Raw genomic sequence first — 22,816 nt, 5'->3', positions numbered from 1 at the left:
AGGACTCAATTTTGCCAAATTCTGTGCCACTTTAAAACAGGGATCACCTTTCTTCCAGTTTACAACAACACATTCACCATTTCTGTTCAAGGCCTCGTCAGAAGTATCTTTAGAGTTCATATTTCCACAAACAGTCTCTTTAAAGCAGTTTTGGCCTTTTCTATCAAGCTCCTCACAATTCTTCCAGAATCTTCCCCTTATCCATTTGAAAAGCCACTCCAACATGTTTGGTATTTGCAAACTCAGCAGCACCAGCACCCCAATCTCGGTACCAAAATCTGTTCTAGTTTGCTAATGCTGCCGGAATGCAAAAAAACAGAAATGGATTGGCTTTTATAAAAGGGGGTTTATTTGGTTACACAGTTACAGTCTTAAGGCCATAAAGTGTCCAAGGTAACACATCGGCAATTGGGTACCTTCACTGGAGGATGGCCAATGGTGTCCGGAAAACCTCTGTTAGCTGGGAAGGCACGTGGCTGGCGTCTGCTCCAAAGTTCTGGTTTCAAAATGGGTTTCTCCCAGGACGTTCCTCTCTAGGCTGCAGTTCCTCAAAAATGTCACTTTTAGTTGCACTTGGGATATTTGTCCTCTCTTAGCTTCTCTGGAGCAAGAGTCTGCTTTCAACAGCCGTCTTCAAACTGCCTCTCATCTGCAGCTCCTGTGCTTTCTTCAAAGTGTCCCTCTTGGCTGTAGCAAGCTCGCTCCTTCTGTCTGATCTTATGTAGTGCTCCAGTAATTTAATTCAGACCCACCCTGAATGGGTGGGCCAACATTTCCATGGAAATTATCCAGTCAGAGTCATTACCCACAGCTGGGTGTGGCGCATTCCAAAGAGACACTCAAAGAATCACAATCTAACCAACACTGATAACGTCCACGCACACAAAATTACATCAAAGATAATGGGTTTGGGGGACATAATACATTCAAACTGGCACAAGTTCCCTGGCTGGCCCCTCCCCTACCCTCACCGGCCGGGCCCCACGCTCCCAGTGCAGATCCCGGAGGGAGCTGTGACTCTGGCGCATGTGCTGGGAGCATGTGTGTGTCTGGCCCAACCTGTCTGGTGTGGCCTGAAGAACTCGCTGTTCCAGAACTCGCCCTGCATGAAGAAGGCGGTTCACCGAGCTCCTACAGAATGCTGGGGAAAGCAGGCAAGTGACTGCCTGGGGCAAGGGATGGCTGACAGCGCAGGGTCCACGACCCTGAAGCAACTTTCCTGGGAAAAAGGGGACAGCCATGTCTGTGTAAAAGGAAAAATTCCTAGGGACACTCATGCATGCCCAAGACAAGACACATGTGCAGAAAGGACCAGGGAGGCCCCTATGCTTTGGCCTGGAGCTGTTCTCTAAACCCATTGTATGGATAAGCTGTGAAGGCGAGTGTGCCGGTTTGAGTGTATTGTGTCCCCCAAATGCCATTATCTTTGTGGTCTTGTGTGGGGCAAACGTTTTTGGTGCTGGTTGGATTTGCTTGGAATGTGCCCCACCCAGCTGTGGGAGATGATTCTGATGAGATGTTCCCATGGAGGCGTGGCCCCGCCCATTCAGGGTGGGCCCTGATCGGTGGAGCTATATAAATGAGCTGACTCAAAGAGAGGGAACTAACTGAGTGCAGCTGGGAGTGATATTTTGAAGAGGAGCAAGCTTGCTAGAGAGGAATGTCCTGGGAGAAAGCCGTTTTGAGGCCGGAGCTTTGGAGCAGACGCCAGCTGCCTTCCTAGCTAGCAGAGGTTTTCCGGACGCCATTGGCCATCCTCCGGTGAAGGTACCCGATCGCTGAGGTGTTACCTTGGACGCTTTGTGGCCTTAAGACTGTAACTGTGTAGCGAAATAAACCCCCATTTTACAAAAGCCTATCCATCTCTGGTGTTTTGCATTCTGCAGCATTAGCAAACTAGAACAGCGAGCATTCAATGGTTCAATCTGCAAAGACTGGGAAAGGTACTTTCTTCTTATCCTTTTCGGTTTTTTTATTTTTATTATTTATTTATTTAGTTAGTTAGTTAGTTAGCTCCTGGCAGTAAGGAAAGGTGTCATGACAATAGGAACAGATGCCCCAGAGTCAAAATTCCAAATATAACACATTGAAATATCAAAATGTCCAGCTTTCAACAAAAGGTTACAAAACATACAAAGAACAGGAAGTGATGTCCCAGCAAAGGAGAAGATTAAAGCATTAGAGACCATCAATGAGGAGGATCAGATATGGGACATTCTGGTCAAAGACTTTTAAAAAATGGTCCTAATTATGCTCAAAGAGCTAAAGGAAAACATGGACAAAAAACTACATGAAATCAGGAAAACGACAGATGAACACAAAGAGACCCTGGATAGAGAGATGGAAATTATGAACAGGAACCAAACAGAGCCTGAAGACCACAAAAACAGACGCTTAAAATTCCCTAGGTGGGTTCAACGGCAGATTGGAGGTGGCAGAAGAAAGAAATGGTGCACTTGAAGACAAGAAATTGAAATCATCCAGTCAGAAGAGCAGAAGGAGGAAAGAAGAAGAGTGAACAGGGCCTGAGGAACCCATGGGACGCCATCAGGTGTAACAATATACGCATTGTGGGAGTCCCAGAAGGAGAAGAAAGAAGGGACAGAGAATATTCAAAGAAAAAGTGGCTGAAAACTTCCCACATTTAATGAAAGACATGAATATATACACATCTAAGATACTCAATGAACTCCAAAAAGGATAAATCCAAATAGATCCATGTCATGCCATGTTAGAATCAAACTTTTGAACTCCAAAGATGGAGAATTCTGAAAGCCGCAGGAGAGAAGCAACATGTCACATCCCAGGGAGCCTCAACAAGGTTAAATGATTTCTCATGAGAAACCATGGAGGCAAGAAGGCAATAGGAAGATACATTTTGAGTGCTGGAAGCAAAAAAATTGCCACCCAAAAATTCTATATCTGGCAAAACGGTCCTTAAAAAATGAAGGTGGGGATGGTTAAGACATTCCCAAATAAACAAAAGCTGAGGGAGCTCGTCACCACTATACCTGCCCTATAGGAGATGCCAACGTACAAAGGAAAGGACACTAGACAGGAGACCAAAGCCGCATGGCTGCAGGAAGAAATAAAGATCTCCAGCCAGAGTAATAACAGGAGTAAATATAAATGTCACTGCTATTGTATTTTGGTTTGTAGCACCATTTCTATCTTACTGCAGGATCTGAAAAGGCAAATGCATGAAATAGAATCAGAAATCAGTGGTTTGGGACCATAAGACATAAACAAGACCTACATAAAGTTGGAGGGACAGAGGGGTATAGGAAAATAGTTTGTGTATTCCATTGAAATTATGTTGGTATCAAAGCAAATCAGATTATTACAGATTACAGATTTTTTTTTAATTACAAAGCACATTAAGATTATTACATATTTATTACAGATTTAGCCCCATGGAACTATAGAGAAAATATCCGAGAATATGCAGGCTCCTAGGGACAGAAATAGAGTAAAGGTTGTCAGGGTCTGGTGAAAGGGGAAATGGGGGCTTAATGCATAAAGGGGTAGGGTCTCTGGGGAGCTGGGAATGTTCTAGTAATGGAAGGTGGTGAGGGCAGTGCAACACAGTGAATGTGATGAATCTGGATGGTGTGCTTGGGAGGGAGTGAGATGGAAAGTTTATGTTGTATGTATGTTCCCACAATTTAAAAATAGAAGAAGAAAGAACATCTAAAGAGACAAGGACAGTTAAATGCATCCTGGATGGGATCTAACAAGAGAGGAGAAAAGGCTCAAAGGGACATTACTGGGGCATATGAAAAAATTGGAATATAGACTGTAAGCTTGATATCAATGTTAAATTGCTTGAACTTTGATAACTGAACCTAAGGTGGTTACGTAAGTGTATATCTATCCTTGTTTCTTAGGAAATGTACACAGAAGTATTAAATACTCAAGGAGCATGATGTGTACAACCTACACTCAAGTGTTCAGAAAATGGACTGATATGTGGATAGATGATAGATAGATGATAGATGGATAGATGGATGATGGATGATGGATGGCGGATGATGGATGGATGGATGATAAATGGATCGATGGATGAGTGGATGGATGGATAGCTAGGTGGATGGATAGATGGATGGGTAGATGGATGGATGGATGATGAATGGATGGACAGTGGATGGATGGATAGATGGGTAGATGGATGAAAAATGGATGGATGGATAGATAGATAAGTGGATGGATGGATGGATGGTGGCTGGATGGATGGATGGAATGATATGGGAAATGTGGCAAAAAGTTAAACTTGGTGGATCTGGGTATCTGGGGTAGGTGCGTAGGGGTTTGTAGAGTTGTTTGGGGTTTGTGTTGTTTTGTAACTGCCCTGTAAATTTCAAACTATTTCAAAATAAAAAGGTTTTTTTTTTAAATGACAAAAGAAGTCAATCCAAGGACACACCAAAAAGTCATTTTTACAGACTGACCTCATCAGTTGGTGTTCTAGTTTGCTAATGCTGCTGGAATGCAAAACACCACAAATGGATTGGCTTTTATAAAAGGGGGTTTATTTGGTTACACAGTTACAGTCAGACATCAACAATTGGGTACCTTCACTGGAGGATGGCCAGTGGTATCCGGAAAACCTCTATTTAGCTGGGAAGGCACGTGGCTGGTGTCTGCTTCAAAGTTCTGGTTTCAAAATAGCTTTCTCCCAGGATGTTCCTCTCTAGGCTGCAGTTCCTCAAAAATGTCACTCTCAGTTGCTCTTGTGGCATTTGTCCTCTCTTAGCTTCTCCAGAGCAAAAGTCTACTTTCCATGGCCGTCTTCAAAATGTCTCTCATCTGCAGCTACTCTCTCAGCTCCTATGCATTCTTCAAAGTGTCCCTCTTGGCTGTAGCTCCTCTTCAAAATATCACAGCTGCACTGAGTTCCCTCTGTCCGTCAGCTCATTTATATGGCTCCAGTGACTCAACTTAGACCCACCCTGAATGGATGGAGCAACACCTCCATGGAAATTATCCAATCAGAGTCATCACCCACAGCTGGGTGGGGCACATTCCAAAGAAACACTCAAAGAAATCTAATCAACACTGATAGGTCTCCCCACACAAGATTACACCAAAGATAATGGCGTTTGGGGGGACATAATACATTCAAACTGGCACAGTCAGGTATTGAGAAATCATAACCTGGTACCTGAGGTTTTAAAATTGAAAACATTAGGGAGCAGTAAATGTTACCAGCTTCCAACCAGCCCCTGGTTCGGCCCCTTATCCATCCTGGCTCCCAACGTCACACAGCTCTGATTATCAAGCAGGAAAACAGAAACGGAGGACAAGGGAGGGCATCGGCCACCAGCGTTTCGTAGTGATCTGACATTCGCTACAAGTTGAACACTTGGCAAATCTTCCTTAGGAAACTTAAAAATTTACCTTGTAAATAAAATGTTTTCATGCATCAGTAAAACACTGGATAAGAGGAGAAAAAATGAAATGTCTGCCAACAAGGAAGGACAATGAAAAAGATAATGGGGCAGGAGTTCGCCCAGCCTCAAGCCCCAGGGACTGGGGGGCGGGAAGGAAGCCCCGCCTGCCCCGAGACCCCGCTGACCTCCCGCCTGACCCCTTGGGAGGCTGCCCCTTGTCGCTCTACCCCTGAGCCCCTCCCGCGTGGTGAAGGCACTGGCTGGTGACGCTGGGTTTGTACCCAGAGCTGAGCTCTGCTGTCCCTGCCTGGAGCAGGAGAAGCCAAGGGGCAGGGGCTGCAATGGAAGGCCAAGGTGAAGTGCAGGGGGCAGGGGGCGGGGCGGGAGCTGGCCAGGAGAAAGGTGAGAGGAAGCAGATGCAAAACAAAGAGGGGCTTAGGAGACCTATCCTCAAGACCTGGAAAAAGAAGAAAAAGTGTCTGGAGCCACCTGGCTACCACAGTCCGGGCGATCACAGAGAAAAGGGGAAACTGTCCAGCACGCTCCAACCCCACCCCCCACCCAGAAGAGACAGGGGTGGGAGTGGGGGAGGTCAGAATTCAGAACAAGAGTCCTCTAAATTGACCTCTAAGTCAGCCTCGGGTTCAGAGTTAGTGCTTGACTCAATTTTGCATTTCCACTTTAAAGCTAAAAAACAAATTTTAAAATTTGGCACTCAATATTCAACAATTAATCAACAGTTCTAGTTCAGGAAAAGACATCCATTTCTTACAATAAAGTTTGGCCCAAGAGACTTCCCAAAATCCTTTTCTCAGCAGTGGTTTCTAAGGAGTAGAAATAAACTGAGAACTGAGGTTCCGTTGGTTCCCGGCAGTATGAAATCATCACGAGGATGCTGTTATCTTTTCATTTCCACCCGCTTGAGACCACAATCCTGCTCAAGCTGCAGACAGCTGACACCTTTCCTGGACTAGGCACCTGGCACCCGGGAGAGCCAGAGGTCCTATTGGGTGGCATTTCTGATGATAAGAGGATGTTCTGGTTTGCTAATGCTGCCGTTATGCAAAACACCAGAAATGTATTGGCTTTTTAAAGGGGGTTTATTAGGTTACACAGTTACAGTCTTAAGGCCATAAAGTGTCCAAGGTAAGTCATCAACAATCGGGTACCTTCTCTGGAGAAAGGCCATTGGCGTCCGGAAAACCTCTGTTAGCTGGGAAGGCACGTGGCTGGCGTCTGCTTTCTCCCAGGTTGCAGTTCCAATGTGGTATTCTCCAAAATGTTGCTCTTGGGGTGTTTTGTCCTCTCTTAGCTGCAGCTCCTCTTCAAAATGTCACTCTCAGTTGCTCTGTCTGGGCCTTTGTGGCTCTTTTTAAAGTACTCCAGTGATCCAATTAAGACCCACCCTGAATGGGCAGGGCCAAATCTCCATGGAAACATTAAATCAGTTATCACCTACAGTTGGGTGGGTCACATCTCCATGGAAACACTCAAGGACTCCAACCTAATCAACACAAATACATCTGCCCTCACAAGATTGCATGAAAGATAATGGCGTTTTGGGGGGCATTATACATCCAAACCCACACAGAGGATAAGAGGACAACCCACCGCTCCCAATCCCCCTCAGCGTTCTCTGGACACACAACACAAAACGCCCCCAGACGTGAGCACCTTTCAGGGAGAGACTTCATCGTGGCCAAACCCCAGGCCCTGGTCCAGGGTGGGTCCCCGGGAAATCTTTACTCAGTGGCGGCAGAAACCTATGTCTAAGGGACGTCAGGAGCTGAGAAATCTCCCCCTTTCCTAAACACACAGACAGAACCAGGCTGGACGCCCCTGCTGGTCACCAGAGCCAAAAGGTGGAAAGACATGAAGTCCGTGTCCATCCACAGAGGAGCGGAGCCACACAACGTGGTCCAGCCACAGCGGGGAGACCCACCAGCCATCAACGGGAACGAACGTCTGGTCCACGCCACACATGGGTGAACCTCAAAAACATGCTGTGTCAAAGAAGCCAGGTACAAAAGGACACACGTCCTGAGATTCCATTTACATGAACTTTTCCAGATGAGGCAATAGATTCGTGGATGTTGGGGGTTTGGCAAAATGGGGAGTGGATACCTAAAGAGCCGAGTTTCCTTTTGGGGTGCTGCAGATGAACTAGATAGTGGTGGTGGTTGCACAGCACTGTGAATGTACCACAGGCCACTGAGTTGTACACTTTAAAGTGGTCAAAATGGTGAATTTATGCTATGTGAATTTTACCACAACTTTTTTTTAATGGATTGCTTCAAAAACTTATGTTCTGCCCCTTATCTGGTGAAGTTCATCCAAGTGGACTTAGGTTCTATATTTTGGGGCATAGTTCATGGGTTTGGAATTTTTTTCTTTTTTTTTTAAACAATGTTAATCTTTAAGACTGACCCCTTCATTCCATGCCTGGTGTTGTTTTGGCCAGACAATCCTTTATTCACTTATCCCAAGATATATTAAAAAGGGATGACAGAAGACATTTTTTCCCCTATTTTGCAATTTCCTGTCCTTTATGTTACCTGAAAAAAAGGCCAAAACTCATAACTCACGTCCAAGACAATGTTGACCAAATTTTAAAGGGACAGAAACTTTCCAGCAGCGGCCACGGAAAGCCTCTTCACCCTACAGAGCGTCCTCTTACCTTGTACCCACGGGCAGAGCTCGCAGAATCCATCACATCAGGAAGATCTACAACCAAAACAAAACCATCCCTTCAGGGCCAAGGAACCCCAGAGAAATATCACAACAGCCTCCAGCAGCCCAAAGGCCAGGGGCATTTTATTTCTTATTCAAATCAATTTATTCTAAAGGGAGCCACTGCTGGTTAAAATAATATTTTATTTTTGAAAAACACTCTATAGCTTTGCATGCAGTTGATAAGAGAGCCGGTGTCCTAGAATTCTCCAGGTGGGTTTGAAGGAAGGGGGGCAGAGAGCCCCCACAGTTTCCAAGAGGACCCCCTCAGCCAGCAGCTAGCCTCCCACCCTGCCCCCCGGCACAGCTGCCCGGGGGTCCCCACTCCCAAGCTCTTCCTGCCTGGGACCTCCCTACCACGCAAGCCTGAACCCCAAGAAGGGGATGTTCCTCTTCATGAGGGAAAGAAAAAGGGGGTGTCAGAGGCAGGGACCCCACCCTCGTGGGGGTCAGGGATCCCCACGCTGTCCCTGAGCGGGTTGAGCTCAGCCCCTCCTGGCGCCGCCACCCTGCACCCTGCAGCCTCCTGGGGGGCAGCAACGCCAGGGCTAAGCCACAGGTGGGGCCACGCTGCCACGGGCTGGCACACCTGGTTGGGTGCACCTGCGGACACCTGAGCACACCTGCGCCTCCCACCTCCGCGAGAGGGGCCTGGGGAGCAAAGAAAAGTCGCCTCCAATTCAGCATGGGGACACCCCAGGAATGGCCTTCCGAAGGGTGAAGACAGGTAGGGCAGGTTGTTACTGAAGTTCTGCCCTGGGTAGCTTCGGCCCCGGGGGGTCCCGCTTAATTAAAGCAGCTGAAGTCAAAATCCAAGCTTCCCGTGCGCGGGCACAGGCCCGTCACTCCGGGCTCACCTGCTGGAGGGGGTGGCCACTTTGTTCCCAGGTGATCGTCAAGCAGCAAGAATGCAGGCAGGTGGCCCGCAGACCTGTGTGACGTCATAGGCATCGCCATAGCAACCAAGCGAGCGGCTCCTGCCCGTGGCGACCCAAGCCAAGTCCCTGCCTCCCGCTCCGCGCCCGGGGTCCCGGGGTCCCAACGCCCCCTGCCCCTCACCCCCTCGGCACCCAAGCCCTTCCGGGCCCCGCCGTCCTGCCCCATGGGCTCCTCTCGCCCCTGCGAGGCTCCTGGAAGCCAGAGACCTTTTCAAGGACCTAATTCTGCTACAGAACTTTGGTGATTCCCCGCATGCTGGGATGATGCAAACCCTTTAACAAGGCTCCCAGGCCATGCCTCTCCAGCAGCTGCTTTATCTTCCCCACGTGAGAGACTTCCAGGGCTGCCACCCCAGCCCCAGTGCTGCAGCCACTGGATCTCCTCTCCATTCCCCAATCCCGGAGGCACCAACCCCCTCCACTCCCAGCCAGGAAGAGCTCTTCTTTCTGCTTGAAATGCTCCCCAGCCCCACCCCTGGCTCTTTCTTACTTAACCTTTGCGGCTCAGTCTGGCACTGCCTCCAGGAAGCCCTCCTTGACCTCCCAAGTCTGGGTGAAGACTCTGCTCCTCTGTGCTCCCCCTGCAGGCCAGACCCACCTGCGTAGGAGCTGCCTGTTGACTTCTGCACTCGTTCAACTACCGTCCTCCGAGAGTAGGACTCGGAATCCTGGACGTCCAGCCCAGGGGCTGCTCAGAAATACTTTTTGAATGAATGATGGAAGGAATTGGAGACTTGAATCTGATGCTTTGAATTGAGCCATGTTAGCTAATCATTTTTTTTTTAGTAATTTTTGAAATCAGGAAGTGTGAGTCCTTCAACTTTGTTCTTCTTTTTCAAGATTGCTTTGGCTTTTCTGGGCCCTTTGCGTTTCTGTAGAAATTTTAGTATCAAGTTGTCAATTTCTGCCAAAAAGATTGTGGGATTTTGTTTGATAAGGGATTTTGTTGACTCTCTATATTGCTTTGGGGAATACTGCCATCTTAACAATATATTTAAATTTTTTTTTTTATTATAGCAACGTATCTATAACATAACATTGGCCATTTTAACCACTCTCAAGAATACAATTCAGTGCCATCATAACAACATTTAGTGTTCTGATCCATGAACGTGGGATGCCTTTACTTCGTTTAGGACTTCTTTAAAGTCCTTCAATGTTTTGCAGTTTTCAGTGTACAAGTCTTGCACTTCTTTTGTTAAGTTTATTCCAAAGTATTTTTTTCTTTATGGTGCTATTGTACCTAAAATTGTTTTCTTAATTTCCTTTTCAGATTGCTCGTTACTGTATAGAAATACAATTGATTTTTTGTATATTGATCTTGTATCCTGCAACCTTACTGAACTCAATAGTTCTAATAACTTTTTAGTGGATTCCTTAGGATTTTCTATATTTAAGGTTATGCCATCTGCAAATAGAGTTTTACTTCTTCCTTTCCAATCTGAATGTCATTTATTTGTTTTTCTTACCTAACTGCCCTGGCTAGAACCTCCAGTATAACGTCAAATAGAATCAAGGACGGTGAACCTCCTTGCCTGGCCAAGCACTTATTTTTGATTGTGCATTCAACTGTGGTACCAAGTGCCTTGAGCGTGTTTGAGCTACAGAGATATGTTAAGAAAGAGAAGAAGTATTTGCAGACAAATGGTATGATGAAATCTGGAACCGCTTCAGAGTAACTGGGGGAGGGGGAGGAGGGTGTGTGGCAGGTGGAGGGCAGAGCTGCCTGTGAGCAGCCGGCCGTTGCTGATGGACCTGACGGACACATGACCTGACAGACACGTGGCTGTTAAACTCTGTTCTGTCTTTTTTGTGTGACTTTGAAATTCACCATAACACAAAGTGGAAAAAATAAAATTGAGAATATGTAGAACCAAGATAGGTGCTTGCATGATATACTTCTAAGGTAAGACACTGGCACAGAGAGTGGACAACAGAAGGGTACATGGGAAAAATCTACATATGGCATACTAGGGACTGTAATTAATAGGAACATCATACTCTGTAAAAGTTTCGCTCCCTAAGTTTATTCATCAGAAACTTAAATCCTTCAGAGAGCTCCGATGTCAGCTAAGTTCCAAAACCCAGAGGCAATAGCCTCTTCAAGAACATCAACTAGATGTGTCCCCTTTGCTCATAAAGTCGATACCCCTTTTCAACATGAACAGGTCAGGGTGGTCACTGCCTAGACATCCCTGAGGAAGGGGGAGCAACAGACAAGATGGAATTTAACAAAGCATTATGAATACTGAATCTTTATATAATTTTCTCTTCCTTAGTTGCTAGGGTATTAGAATAGTTAGAAGGAAAGAATTGAAATGGTGGAACTGTAACCCATAGCATCCTTTGAAATTTGTTCTATAGCTACTTGTTAAATGGTAATTTGAAAGCTATACCTTTTTGTACATATGTTAGATTTCACAATAAGGAAATGACTGAAACTATGGTACTATAACTCATAATAACTTTGGAAATTTCCTATGTATCTACTAGTTAAATCAACTTTGAAAGATATTACCTTTTTGTATATGTGTTATATTTCATAATAAGGAAATAACTGACACTGTGGAATTGTAATCTATAATAATCTTTGAAATTTGCTCTCTAACTAGTTAAATTGCACTTGGAAATTTATAACTTTTATGTATATATGTTATATTCTACAAAAAAAAAAAAAAAAAAAAAAAGAATATGTAGAACCAAAACCAAAGGGGTAAAAATGTAGGCCATCAAGGTCCACTGAGGCTTTGGAACTCCTGCAGCTTCTACCCCGTGGAATTGGCAAACAGTAGGAACACGACTTCCCCAGCAGGTCCACCCCTGGGCCCAGCGCCAGCAGGCCCCTGGGCTGCGACCGGCTGCGTGCCCCGTGAGTCCCTTTAATCTAGAGCAGTTTTTTGCGTGTGTTTTGAGGACACTGATTTGTGGAAGAGAAAAATGCAGATATCCTGCAGAATCTTCCAGATTTTTCTGGCTGCTTCCTCCTAGTGGGATTGATTCAGCTAGTCCCTCTAACCCTGGTATTTCCTGTTAACTGGGATTACCAAGATGTGTTCCCTACTCTCCTGTTTCTGGACATTTAGGCTATTTTCAAGTTTTCCATCCTATGATATTGCAAGGAACATTCTTGTACAGTTTTTTTCCTTATGCAAGTAAGTAAGACTTTCTCTGTTACACACCAGGAAGTGCAAGTTCATGGCATGTCCTTCTGTTTCGTAAGATGTGCCAACTTGCCCTCCAAAGTAACTGCATCAATTCACACTCCCACCGGGGTGCACAAGAGTTCCCATTTTCCATACTCCAGCTGATATCTGGTATTGTCAGAGTTTTAATTTTCTGCTGTTCCGATAGGTGAAAATATACCCCCTTGTGCTCATTTTCCCCTCTCTAATCACCAGTGAGGTGGGGCATCTTCTCATATGTCAGCTGACCTGTTGCGCCAACATAATCCACAGGATTTGGGGACTGCTTAGAGATGGTATAAATTGGTTTTATTAATTGGGGAAGTCAAAACCAGAGTTTTCCCACATCCACAATGAATGCTATTCAAATGGTCAATGTTTTACTGCTTTTCATCCATGCAACTGTTTAAAAAGCGGGTAGCTGATTTATTCATTGTTTTTTCATTTGGATTTGTCAGTTTTGGTTTTTTTTTAATCTTGAATTTAAAAACAACACAGTGCTTCTTTGGGATCCCATTTCAAGCTCTAGAAGTTTCTTTTGGTCAAGTGTTGAGGCCTTAAAGTGCTTTCCTAAGAAGATGACGTATGTTGTAAGCAGACGGATGCACTTGGCAGCCAGTGTGCTCAGCTCGTGGGCTCTGCAATCATATAATTGGATCCTTGCTCGGATTCCGACGGTGCTATTAATACCCCATGACTCAGTGGAAGTGCTCCTTCCTGGACCGGTCTTCCCAGGGAGGGGAAGCCGGGCTCCTTCCACAGAAGAATAATCTGCACGCATGCTTTCAAAGCTTTGAGCAGCACTTGAAGGCTTTGAAAAGGTAACAAAAGCTTTCTAAATGATACGAAACATTTAAACAAATTGCCATTCCCCAGGAAGACAGAAAATGCCAGGTATGTGTTCCAGGTATTTATTCATTCCACAGAGATGTGTCAGGACCTGCCACGTGCCAGGACAGAGCCGGCAGGGAAGGACTTGGACACACGCCGTCCTTTCACGGGGCTGAGGGACAGGACAGCGGGACAGCAGGACAGCAGGAAGACACGCTAAACCAGTCCTCGCTGCACCGGGGGCGTGATGGAGGCCACAGAGAAAGGGAGGGGTGCAAGGGGAGGGTGTGCAGAGGCTTATGCGACATCAGGCAGGCTTTCCTGAAGAGGTGACACGTAAGCCGAGGCCAGATGGTGGAAGGACTGAGCCGGGGTGGAGCTCTGAGGGACGGGCTCCTGTCAGTTTTAGGGGCCCACTGTTGAACCCCCACTTGTGTTCTGGGGATGCCAGGTGGGAGGTGAGCCAGTCTCCCCTGGAAGGAGTGAGAAGGACAGATACTTGTTTTCCCAGCCTCCCTTGCACCTGGTGCAGCCACATGACAGTCTCAGCCAATCAGATGTGTCGAATGGGGGCTTTGAATGGGGAGGCTGGTATGAGAAAAGGCTGGGGTCCATGGACAATCCTGTTGGAAAGTGGGCATGGAAGATTCCATCGGCTCCACCTCTTACTTGCTGTGGGACCACTCTGAGCCTCAGTTTCTTCTTCTGTCAAATGGGATTAATTATGATACCTTCCTCGTAACAGTCCAAACTCAGATGAGATTCCCTAACAATAATTGTTGAAGATGGCTGATGAGTATGTGGTTATTCATAAAACAATTTCCTCTACTTTAAAACAAGTATATGACAATCCACTTCTTCTAGTTTGCTAATGCTGCCTAAATGCAAAACACCAGAAATGGATTGGCTTTTATAAAAGGGGGGTTATTTGGTTACACAGTTGCTCCAAGTTCTGGTTTCAAAATGGCTTTCTCCCAGGATGTTCCTCTCTAGGCCGCAGCTCCTCTTCAAAATGTCACTCTCAGTTGCTATTGGGGTGTCCTCTCTTAGCTTCTCTGGAGCGAGAGTCTGCTTTCAACGGCCGTCTCCAAACTGTCTCTCATCTGCAGCCCCTGTGCTTTCTTCCAAGTGTCCCTCTTAGCTGTAGCTCCTCTTCAAAATGTCACTCTCAGCTGCACTGAGTTCCTTCTGTTTGTCAGCTCATTTATATGGCTCCAGTGATTTAATTTAGACCCACCCTGAATGGATGGGGTAACACCTCTATGGAAATTATCCAATCAGAGTCATCACCTACAGTTGGGTGGGGCGCATCCCCATGGAAACACTCAAAGAATTACAGTCTAATCAACACTGATAGGTCTGCCCACACAAGAGTACATCAAAGATAATGGTGTTTTGGGGGACATAATACATTGAAACTGGCACATCACTTTACAGATGAAGAAACAGAGGCACAGGATGTTAATTAAAGTGCCAAGGGTTAGCAAATAGCAGAGCCAGGATTCAGACGCAATGGTCTGGCCTCAGAGTCTGTGCTGCCCTGGCTCACAACACTGAGCCTCCTGCAGTGAATGCACACGGGTATGGGGTTTGTGTGTGTGTGTTTCTTTTATAATTTTGTTCACATGGTCTCCTTGGTCTGAAACACCATCGCTTCTCACCACTCCCCTGTTCCCACCAGCCCTGGCCCGCATCTCTCAATTAACTCCCGCTCTCTGTGGGCATCTCCTCTTCGGGGAGACTTCCCAGACCCCCTCCCTTGCAGACCTGACCAGGTGGGCCCCCCTGTACTCTCGCACTTTGCCACTGGATTGGGAGTGCCCTGGATTGCCGGGTAGAACGCCTCAGCCATTCAGGTGCCCAGTAAGTATTTGCTGAGTAAGTGGAACAGCAAATAAAGGGAAGCACTGAATAATGACAGTGCTAGAGGTTTACCAGTTGTTCAACAAGATAGTAGCTTCCCGTCCCGGTTCAATCCTAAGACACTGGTGACTAAAGTCCCCAAATTCCTGACAGGGAATTTATATTCAATTGCTGTTAAACAGTGCATTGTTTTCTTATGCTTAGTGAAATAAGCCAGACACAAAAGGATGGATATCGTATGACTCCACTTATATGAAATGTGGAATAAGCTAAGTCATAGAAGTAGAAAATAGGTTAGAGATTGCCAGGGCCTGGAAGGGTGGTGGAATGGGGAGTTAATGCTTAATGGGTACTGAGTTTCTGTTTTGGGTAATGAAAATGTTGTGGTAATGGATGACAGTGATGGTAGCACAACATTGTAAATGTAATTAATGTCACAGAATGGTACACTTACAAAGGGTTAAAATTGCACATTTTAGGAATTATGTATATATCTCCACAATAAAAAAAAAAGAAAAAACACATACATAAAACAGGCAAAGACTTGAACAGACATCTCTCCAAAGAAGATAAACAAATGCCCAGAAAGCGCATGAAAAGATGCTCAACATCAACGGCCATCAGGGAAATGCAAATCAAAACTACCATGAGACATCATTTCATACCCAATAGAATGGCTACTATTAAAAAAAAAACAGAAAATTACAAGTGTTGGAGAGGATGTGGAGAAACAGGAACACTAACTCACTGCTGGTGGGAAGGTAAAATGGTGCAGCCGCTGTGGAAGACAGTTTGGTGGCTCCTTAGAAAGCTAAAGAACTACCATATGACCCGTCATTCCCGCTGCTGGGTATATACCCAAAAGAATTGAAAGCAGGGATGTGAACAGACATTTGTACACACCAATGTTCACAGCGGCATTTTTCACAATTGCCAAAAGATGGAAGCAACCCAAGTGTCCATTAACCGATGAACGGATAAACAAAATGTGGTCAATACCTCCAGTGGCATATTGTTCACCTGTAAAAATGCTGGTACACGCGACAACTTGGAGAAACTTGAAGACATCATGTTGAGTGAAATAAGCCAGACACAAAAGGACAAACATTGTATAATCTCACTGATTTGAAACAATTAGAATAAGCAGACTCAGAGAGTCAACATCTAGAATATAGGCTACCAGGGGTGGGGTGGGATAGGGAATGGAAAGTCAAGGCTTAAAATGTACAGGGTTCCTATTTGAAATGATGGAAATGTTTTGATAATGGATTGTGGATTGTAGTGATGGTAGCACAACATTGTGAAAGCAATTACCAGCAGTGAAATATATATCTGAATATGAATATAAGGGGAAATGTTAGCTTGTATATGTGGTAACAGAATAAATTTTTTTAAAAAATCCATTAACTACACTACACAGTGAGCCCTAAGTTAAACCATGTACTTTAACAGTACAGTTATAAAAATGTACTGTCATCAATTGTAGCAAAAGTTCCACACTAATGCAAGGTGTTGGTGGTGGGGCGGTATATGGGAATCCTGTATTTTATGCATGATTGTTCTGTAAACTCACAACTTCTCTAATAAAAAAATCTTAAATATATATATAATAGCTTTATTGAGATACAATTCACTAACCGTACAATTCACCCATTTTAAAGAGTACCATTCGATGGTATTTCACATATTCAGAGTTATGCAGTCATCATCACAATCATTTTAGAACATTTTCATCACCCCCAAAAGAAACTCCCTACCTGTTAGCAGTCACTTGCCCCTCCCTCGCCCCTCAGCTCCCATGACTCTACTTTCTGTCTCTAAAGGTTTTCCATTTCATATAAATGGAATCCTACAATATTTTTGCCCTTTTATGTTTGGCTTTGCTTCTTTCACTTAATTTTCAAGGTTCATGCGTATTGTAGCATGTATCAGCCCGTCATTCTTTTTATACCTGAATAATATTCACTTATTTGGATAGGCCACATTTCATTTATCCATTTGTCAGTTGATGGCCATTTGGGTTGTTTCCACTTTTCAGCTATTATGAATAGAACTGCTATGAACACGCACATATGAGCTTTTGTGTGAAGATGGGTTTTCATTTCTCTTGGGTATAGACCTAGGAATGCAATTTGCTGGATCATATGGTTTAAGCTTTTGAGGAACTGATCTGTTTTGCAAAGTGGCTACTCCATTTTACATTCCCACCAGCCGTGTCTGAGGGTTCCAGTTTCTCCACATCCTTGTCAACATTTATTATTATCTACTTTTGAATATGTCTTGGAAGCTAAAAGTAGTTTGGCGATTCCTCAAAAAGTTATCCATAGAATACCATATGACCCAGCAATTGCAAACAGGAACTCAAACAGAAACATGCACACCAGTGTTCTTGGCAGCAACAATCAAAAGGTGGAAACAACCCAGTGTCTACCAACAGGATGAACGGACACATAAAATGCAGAATAATCTTATAATGAAATATTATTCAGCCATAAAAAGGAATGAAGTACTGATACATTAAACAACAGGGATGAGCCTTGCACACATGCTAAGTGTAAGAAGCCAGTCACAAAAAGGACAAATACTGAATAGGCAAATTCATGGAGACAAAAAGTAGATTGGGGTTACCAAGGGCCGGTGTGGGGTGGCGGGAAAGGAGTGAGAGGCCATTGCTTAATGGGCAAGAGCTTATGTTCCGTGTGATGAAAAAGTGTTTGTGATGGATGGCGGTGGTGATTGTGACTTGCTGCTAAAACAAATACCATATGAGGGATTGGCTTAACAATAGGAATTTACTGACTCATGGTTTCAGAGGCTAGCAGGCTGGCTTCCTCTGGGACAGGCATCTTTGGGCTGGTTGGCAATCTTTGGAGTCCCTTGGCTTTTCTATCACGTGGCCATGCACATGGCGGTGTCTTCTCTTTCTCTTTAGGGTTCCGTTGACTTCCAGCTTCTGGCTTCTCTCCGTGGCTTCTCTTTCGCTCTGTCTGAATTTCCTTCTGTTTATAAAGGGCTCCAGTAACCTGGATTTAAGCCCAGTCTGATTATTCATTTGGGCCACACCTTAACTCAAGTCACGTCTTCAAGAGATCCTATGTACAATTGGGTCCACACCCACAGAACCAGGGGTTCTTGCCTTTTGTCTGGGGGGCACAATTCACTGCCCAGCAGTGGTACAACATTGTGAATCTAATTAATGCCACTGAATTTTGCATCTAAAAATGGCAAATTTTATGTTATGTATATGTGAGTGTGATCACATTTTTTAAAAGAAAGTTTAAAAAAAATTTTTTAAATTAGAAACTGCAAGTGAAAGTGTTTGTAAACTGTGAAATGCTTAGGCTAATTTAAGTTCTTATTTAAATTCCACAAGTATTTGAAGGCCTGCCCTGGGCCGGGCACTTTTATAAGTGTTTGGGGTGTCTAAGTGAATGTACCCTGACAAAAATCCCCCTTCTCACAACTCAGGATGGTCCTGTCACTTCTCCCCAAGCCCCTTCCCCTGGAGGCAGTGCCAGGCCTCGCCTGTCCACCTGGGCCTCGGGCCCCAGCCCGGCCCATCCAGCTGCTAGGATCCTGGGCGGACATGAGTTTTAGGGGGGACCGCATGGGATTTGCCCGCCTTTGCCCCAGGCCTGGCTTCCTTGAGCCAGGACAGTTGCCTGCGTCCACTCTTCTGGCACCTTCTCTCACGTGAGATGCGATGGGCTCGGCTAGAACGGAGCCAGGGCCACCCGGCATGAGACGAGGGTTCTGTGGAGTGGAGTGATGGAACTGACTCACCAAACAGCCTCAGAATTCCTTGCTGCTCTGTGCATTTTTCAAAGGGTAGGTACGGGCTGCCCAGATGGTGGAGCAGGGCCGGTTCCGGAGCAGTCCGCAGCCGTGGCTGGTGTTCAAGGTGCATACGGTCAACGAAGGCTCGTGGCTCTCCAGCTTTATCTCCCGTGACCCCTGTGCATCCCGGACAGCCCCCACATCAGGCTGCTCACACGTGCCAAGGCCAAACACATCCACACTCGGGGGCTGCGCTGCTCCCCTCCCTCGTTCTGGGAAAGCCTCCCACCCACAGAGCACTGTCACCTCCTTTCTGGACCCTCCCCAAACTCTGCCCCGGAATCTCTCTACACTCTCTGCTCACACCTCAGTCGGGGCATTTACAGACTTCGCTGGAGTTGGAGTAACTTCATTTTGTCCTGCTGTCTCTCCCCAAAGATGCCATTTGCATCCGCGTGGCCCCTGGACCGATTGGGCTGGTTCTTGTAAGGTATTCAATAAAACCTTGATGAGCCTGGGCCTGGTAGGGAATTTCTAGATGTTTAGAGCACAGAGGAGGGGTGAGGACAGAAGTGGTCCAGAAAAACTTCCTGGAGGAGGTGAGGCTTACGCTGGATTTGCCCAATGTCTGTGGTAGACATGGGCTTGGGTGAGATCAGCTCAGGGTGAAGGGCCTGCCCCGGGCAGAGAGACGAGCCCTTGGAAGTTAAAGCTGCCGGTTAGGAGCACTTGTTACTAACCAGGCACCACGCTAAGCACGCCACCTAGAAAATGCCAGAACAGCCCTTGAGCATAAACGCTATTATCTCCAATTTGCAGGTGAGGTCACGAGGCACAGAGATCCAGCAACTTGCTCAAGCTGGAAACAGTGTACTTTGTCGACGGTCCCTGACAAGGTGGCGCTCCCTAAGCCCCTCCCCTCCTCCAGGGGGTCTGGGATGGAGGTTGGAGGGGAGATCCTCAGTGTGCTAGGGATCGAGTTGGGTCAAGGACTCCCAGGCGACTGATGGCCTCCATCTTCCTCTCACACTGTCGCTGGAGCGGGTGGTCCAGCGGCTCTGACCCCTTGGAGGCTGTGGGGACCGCAGGCCACCACCCTGAGGCTGTAGCCAAGTTCACTGTCATTTCGGGAAATGAGCTTGATGAAGGGGCCGTGAAGGGCAAGGCCAGGCCCCAGCACCAGGGGCGGGAGGAGCAGCGAGCCTCAAGGTCACTTTTGAACCCCTTTCTTTTCTCTTTTTTCTTTTTTTCATTAAGGGATGGTAACGTTCACCCACTTTAACTCCACGGCTCCATGGCTTTTAGGTGATACATCCCAGTCATGGAGTCATCACCTAAATCAAGGTTTAGGGAACCTCCATCACCCCGCTAAGTGCCCTCCTGCCTCTCTGCAGTCAATCACCACTCCAACTCCTGGCTCTACCCAACCATTGCCCTGCTTTCTGTTGTTATAGCTCTTTTTTAGAAATTTCATGAAGTGAAATCGTATGTTATATTGCCTTTGTGTGAGGCTTCTTGCTTTTTTAGCATATTTTTGGGATTCATCCATTTTGTTGTTGAAACAGTTTGTTCTCTTTTTATTACCGAGCGGCCTTCGGTGTATGAGTTTTTCGCATTTTGTTTAAACATTTGGGATTGTTTACAATTTGGAGCTATTATGAATGATGCTGTTATGAAAATTGTATCCAAGTCTTTATGTGGACACGTTTCCGTTTTGCTTGGGTAGTTACTCAGGACTGGAATTGCCAAGTCATATGAAAGGGTATGTTGGACTTTATAAGAAACTGCCTAACTGTTCTCCCAAGTGAGGGGACCTTTCTACGTTCTCATCTGCAATGACAGTTGCAGTCTCTCCACATCCTCGCCAGCACTTGCTGTTGTCGTGCTTTTTCTTTTTTTTAATTTTAGCTATTCTAGTGGTTGTGAAGTGGTTTCAATTCATGTTTCCCTAATGAGTCATGATGTTGAGCATCTTTTTTGTGTGCTCGTTGACCAATCGTGTATCCCCTTTTGCGAAGGTTCTGTTCAAAGCTGTTGGCCTGTTTAGTGGGTTGCCGTATCATTGAGTTTAATAGCTCTCTATGTATTTTGGGGTGCAAGTCCTTTGTCAGATAGTTTTCAAATATTTTCTCCCAGGCTAGGCTTGCCTTTTCATTTTCTTACCTTTTATATTGTGCTAACATTATGTATGACACCAAATCTCTCTGTTTAACCATCTTTTAGGAGCACAATTCAGTGGTATTATGTATATTCATAATGTTGTGCTGTTTCCTCCTCCTCCTCCACCAAAACTTGTTCATCACCCAGTCCACACAGAGACTGTAGCCATTAAACAGTGTAACCCCATGTCCCTACCCTCCCCGCCCCAGCCCCTGGTAACCTCAATCTACCGTCTGTCATGGATTTGCCTAGTCTAGCTATTTCATATTCATGGAATCATCTTTTGGGTCAGGTTTATTTCACTCACCATGTTTTCAAAGTTCATGTTGTGGCATGTTTTAGCACTTCATTATTCCTTTTTATGACTGAATAATTATTCATAGTATGAATTTACCATAGTTTATCCATTCATTCACTGACGGACCCTTGAGCGGCTTTCACCTTTTGGCTATTGTGAATAATTCTGCTGTGAACATCCATGTGCATGGATCTGTTTGAGTCCCTGCTCGTAATTCTTTTGGGTACGTACCTAGAGGTGGAATTGCTGGGTTACATGGTAATTTCATGTTTAACTTTTTGAGGACCAGCCAAACTGTTTTCCACAGTGGCTGTACCCTTTGACATTCCCGCAACACTTGTGTTTTTGCTTTTCCTAGATAACACCCATCCTAGTGGGGTGAAGTGGCATCTCATCGTGGTTCTGATTCGTTTTCCTAATCACTGAGGACGTTAAGTATCTTCTCATGTGCTTATCGGTCATTTGTATGTTTTCTCTGGAGAAATGTCCCTTACCCGGTCTTTCTCTAATTTGTTTTATTATAGCAAAAGGAGAAAAGGAGGAGAAAAGAGAAGTGATGTATAGGGCGCTGCCTGGGTTCCAGGCACTAAGCTCCGTGTCCTCTCCGTGGCCATGGACACATGAACTGCCCCGGGGACCCCCCCCCCCCAGCTGCCGGCTCGTCTCTCATCTCGTTTTCTGATGAATGTGTTCTTAATTTCAATGATGTCCAATTAAGCAGGTTTTTTTCTTTTGTGGTTTGTGCTTTTCATGTCGAATGAAATCTTTGCCTAGCACCCAAGATTACCAAGATTTTTGTTTTCTTCTAGACATTTTTAAATTTTAGGTGTTATATTTAGGTCTATAATCCATTTGGAATTAACCTGGAGACATGGTGTGAGGATCAAGGTTCATTTTTTCCCAGATACTCAGTCCCAAACCATTTGGTGAAAAGACATTCTTTCCCCCAACGAATTTGACACCTTTATCCAAAAATCAACTAAGTGTGGATCTCAGTTTTGTTCCATTGATCTCTGGCCTCACCCCACACTGCCTTCACTACAGTGTCACAGTGAGTCTTGAAATCAGGAGTGCCAAGACCTCAGCTTTAGTTTTAAAGATCATTTTGGCTCATCTGTTCTTTGCATTTTCATGTGTATTTTAGAATCAGATTATCAGTATCAAAAGATGGCTTGAAACTTAAAGTGGCAAATTTTACAAGCTACCCACTTTTAAAAAAAAGTTGGTTAGCAATCTGGGAATACATTGGAACTACAGATCAATTCTGGGAGAGTCAACATCTTAATATTGAGTATTCCACCACTGAACATGTTTCTCCATTTAGGTCTGTAATTTCTCTAAGCAATACTTCATCATTTTCAGTGCACAGATTGTTTTGTGCTGAGAACCTTTGCAAAAGTTATTCCTATACTGTATGCTATTGTGAATAAATTTTTAAAAATGTAATTGATACTGTTTTCTATGAATATGATTTTTGTTTGATCTATTTTGACTTTGCTGAACTCATTAATTCTAGTACCATTTCTGCAGATTCCTTAACAGTTTTCTACATAGACAACCAAGTCATTAATGAGTAAGAGTAATTTTATCCTTCACAATCTGTGTTATCTGCTTTTTGCCATTCTTTACTCTGTTGCAGGTTGGGAC

General features: G+C 45.2%; 1 protein-coding gene across 1 annotated transcript in view; it reads right to left on the bottom strand.

Annotated features, from left to right (window-relative positions):
* Positions 1-8,101, bottom strand: part of LOC119532546 — a 30,251-nt gene extending 22,150 nt beyond the window's left edge. Inside the window, exon 1 of the mRNA XM_037835006.1 lies at positions 8,068-8,101. The gene's annotated coding sequence lies outside the window, so the exon portion shown is untranslated. The remainder of the gene's footprint in view (positions 1-8,067) is intronic.
* Positions 8,102-22,816: the final 14,715 nt, after the last annotated feature.

This window comes from Choloepus didactylus, chromosome 4 (assembly GCF_015220235.1).
Source record: "Choloepus didactylus isolate mChoDid1 chromosome 4, mChoDid1.pri, whole genome shotgun sequence".
NCBI lineage: Eukaryota > Metazoa > Chordata > Mammalia > Pilosa > Megalonychidae > Choloepus > Choloepus didactylus.
This window is presented reverse-complemented; position numbering and strand designations above follow the sequence as displayed.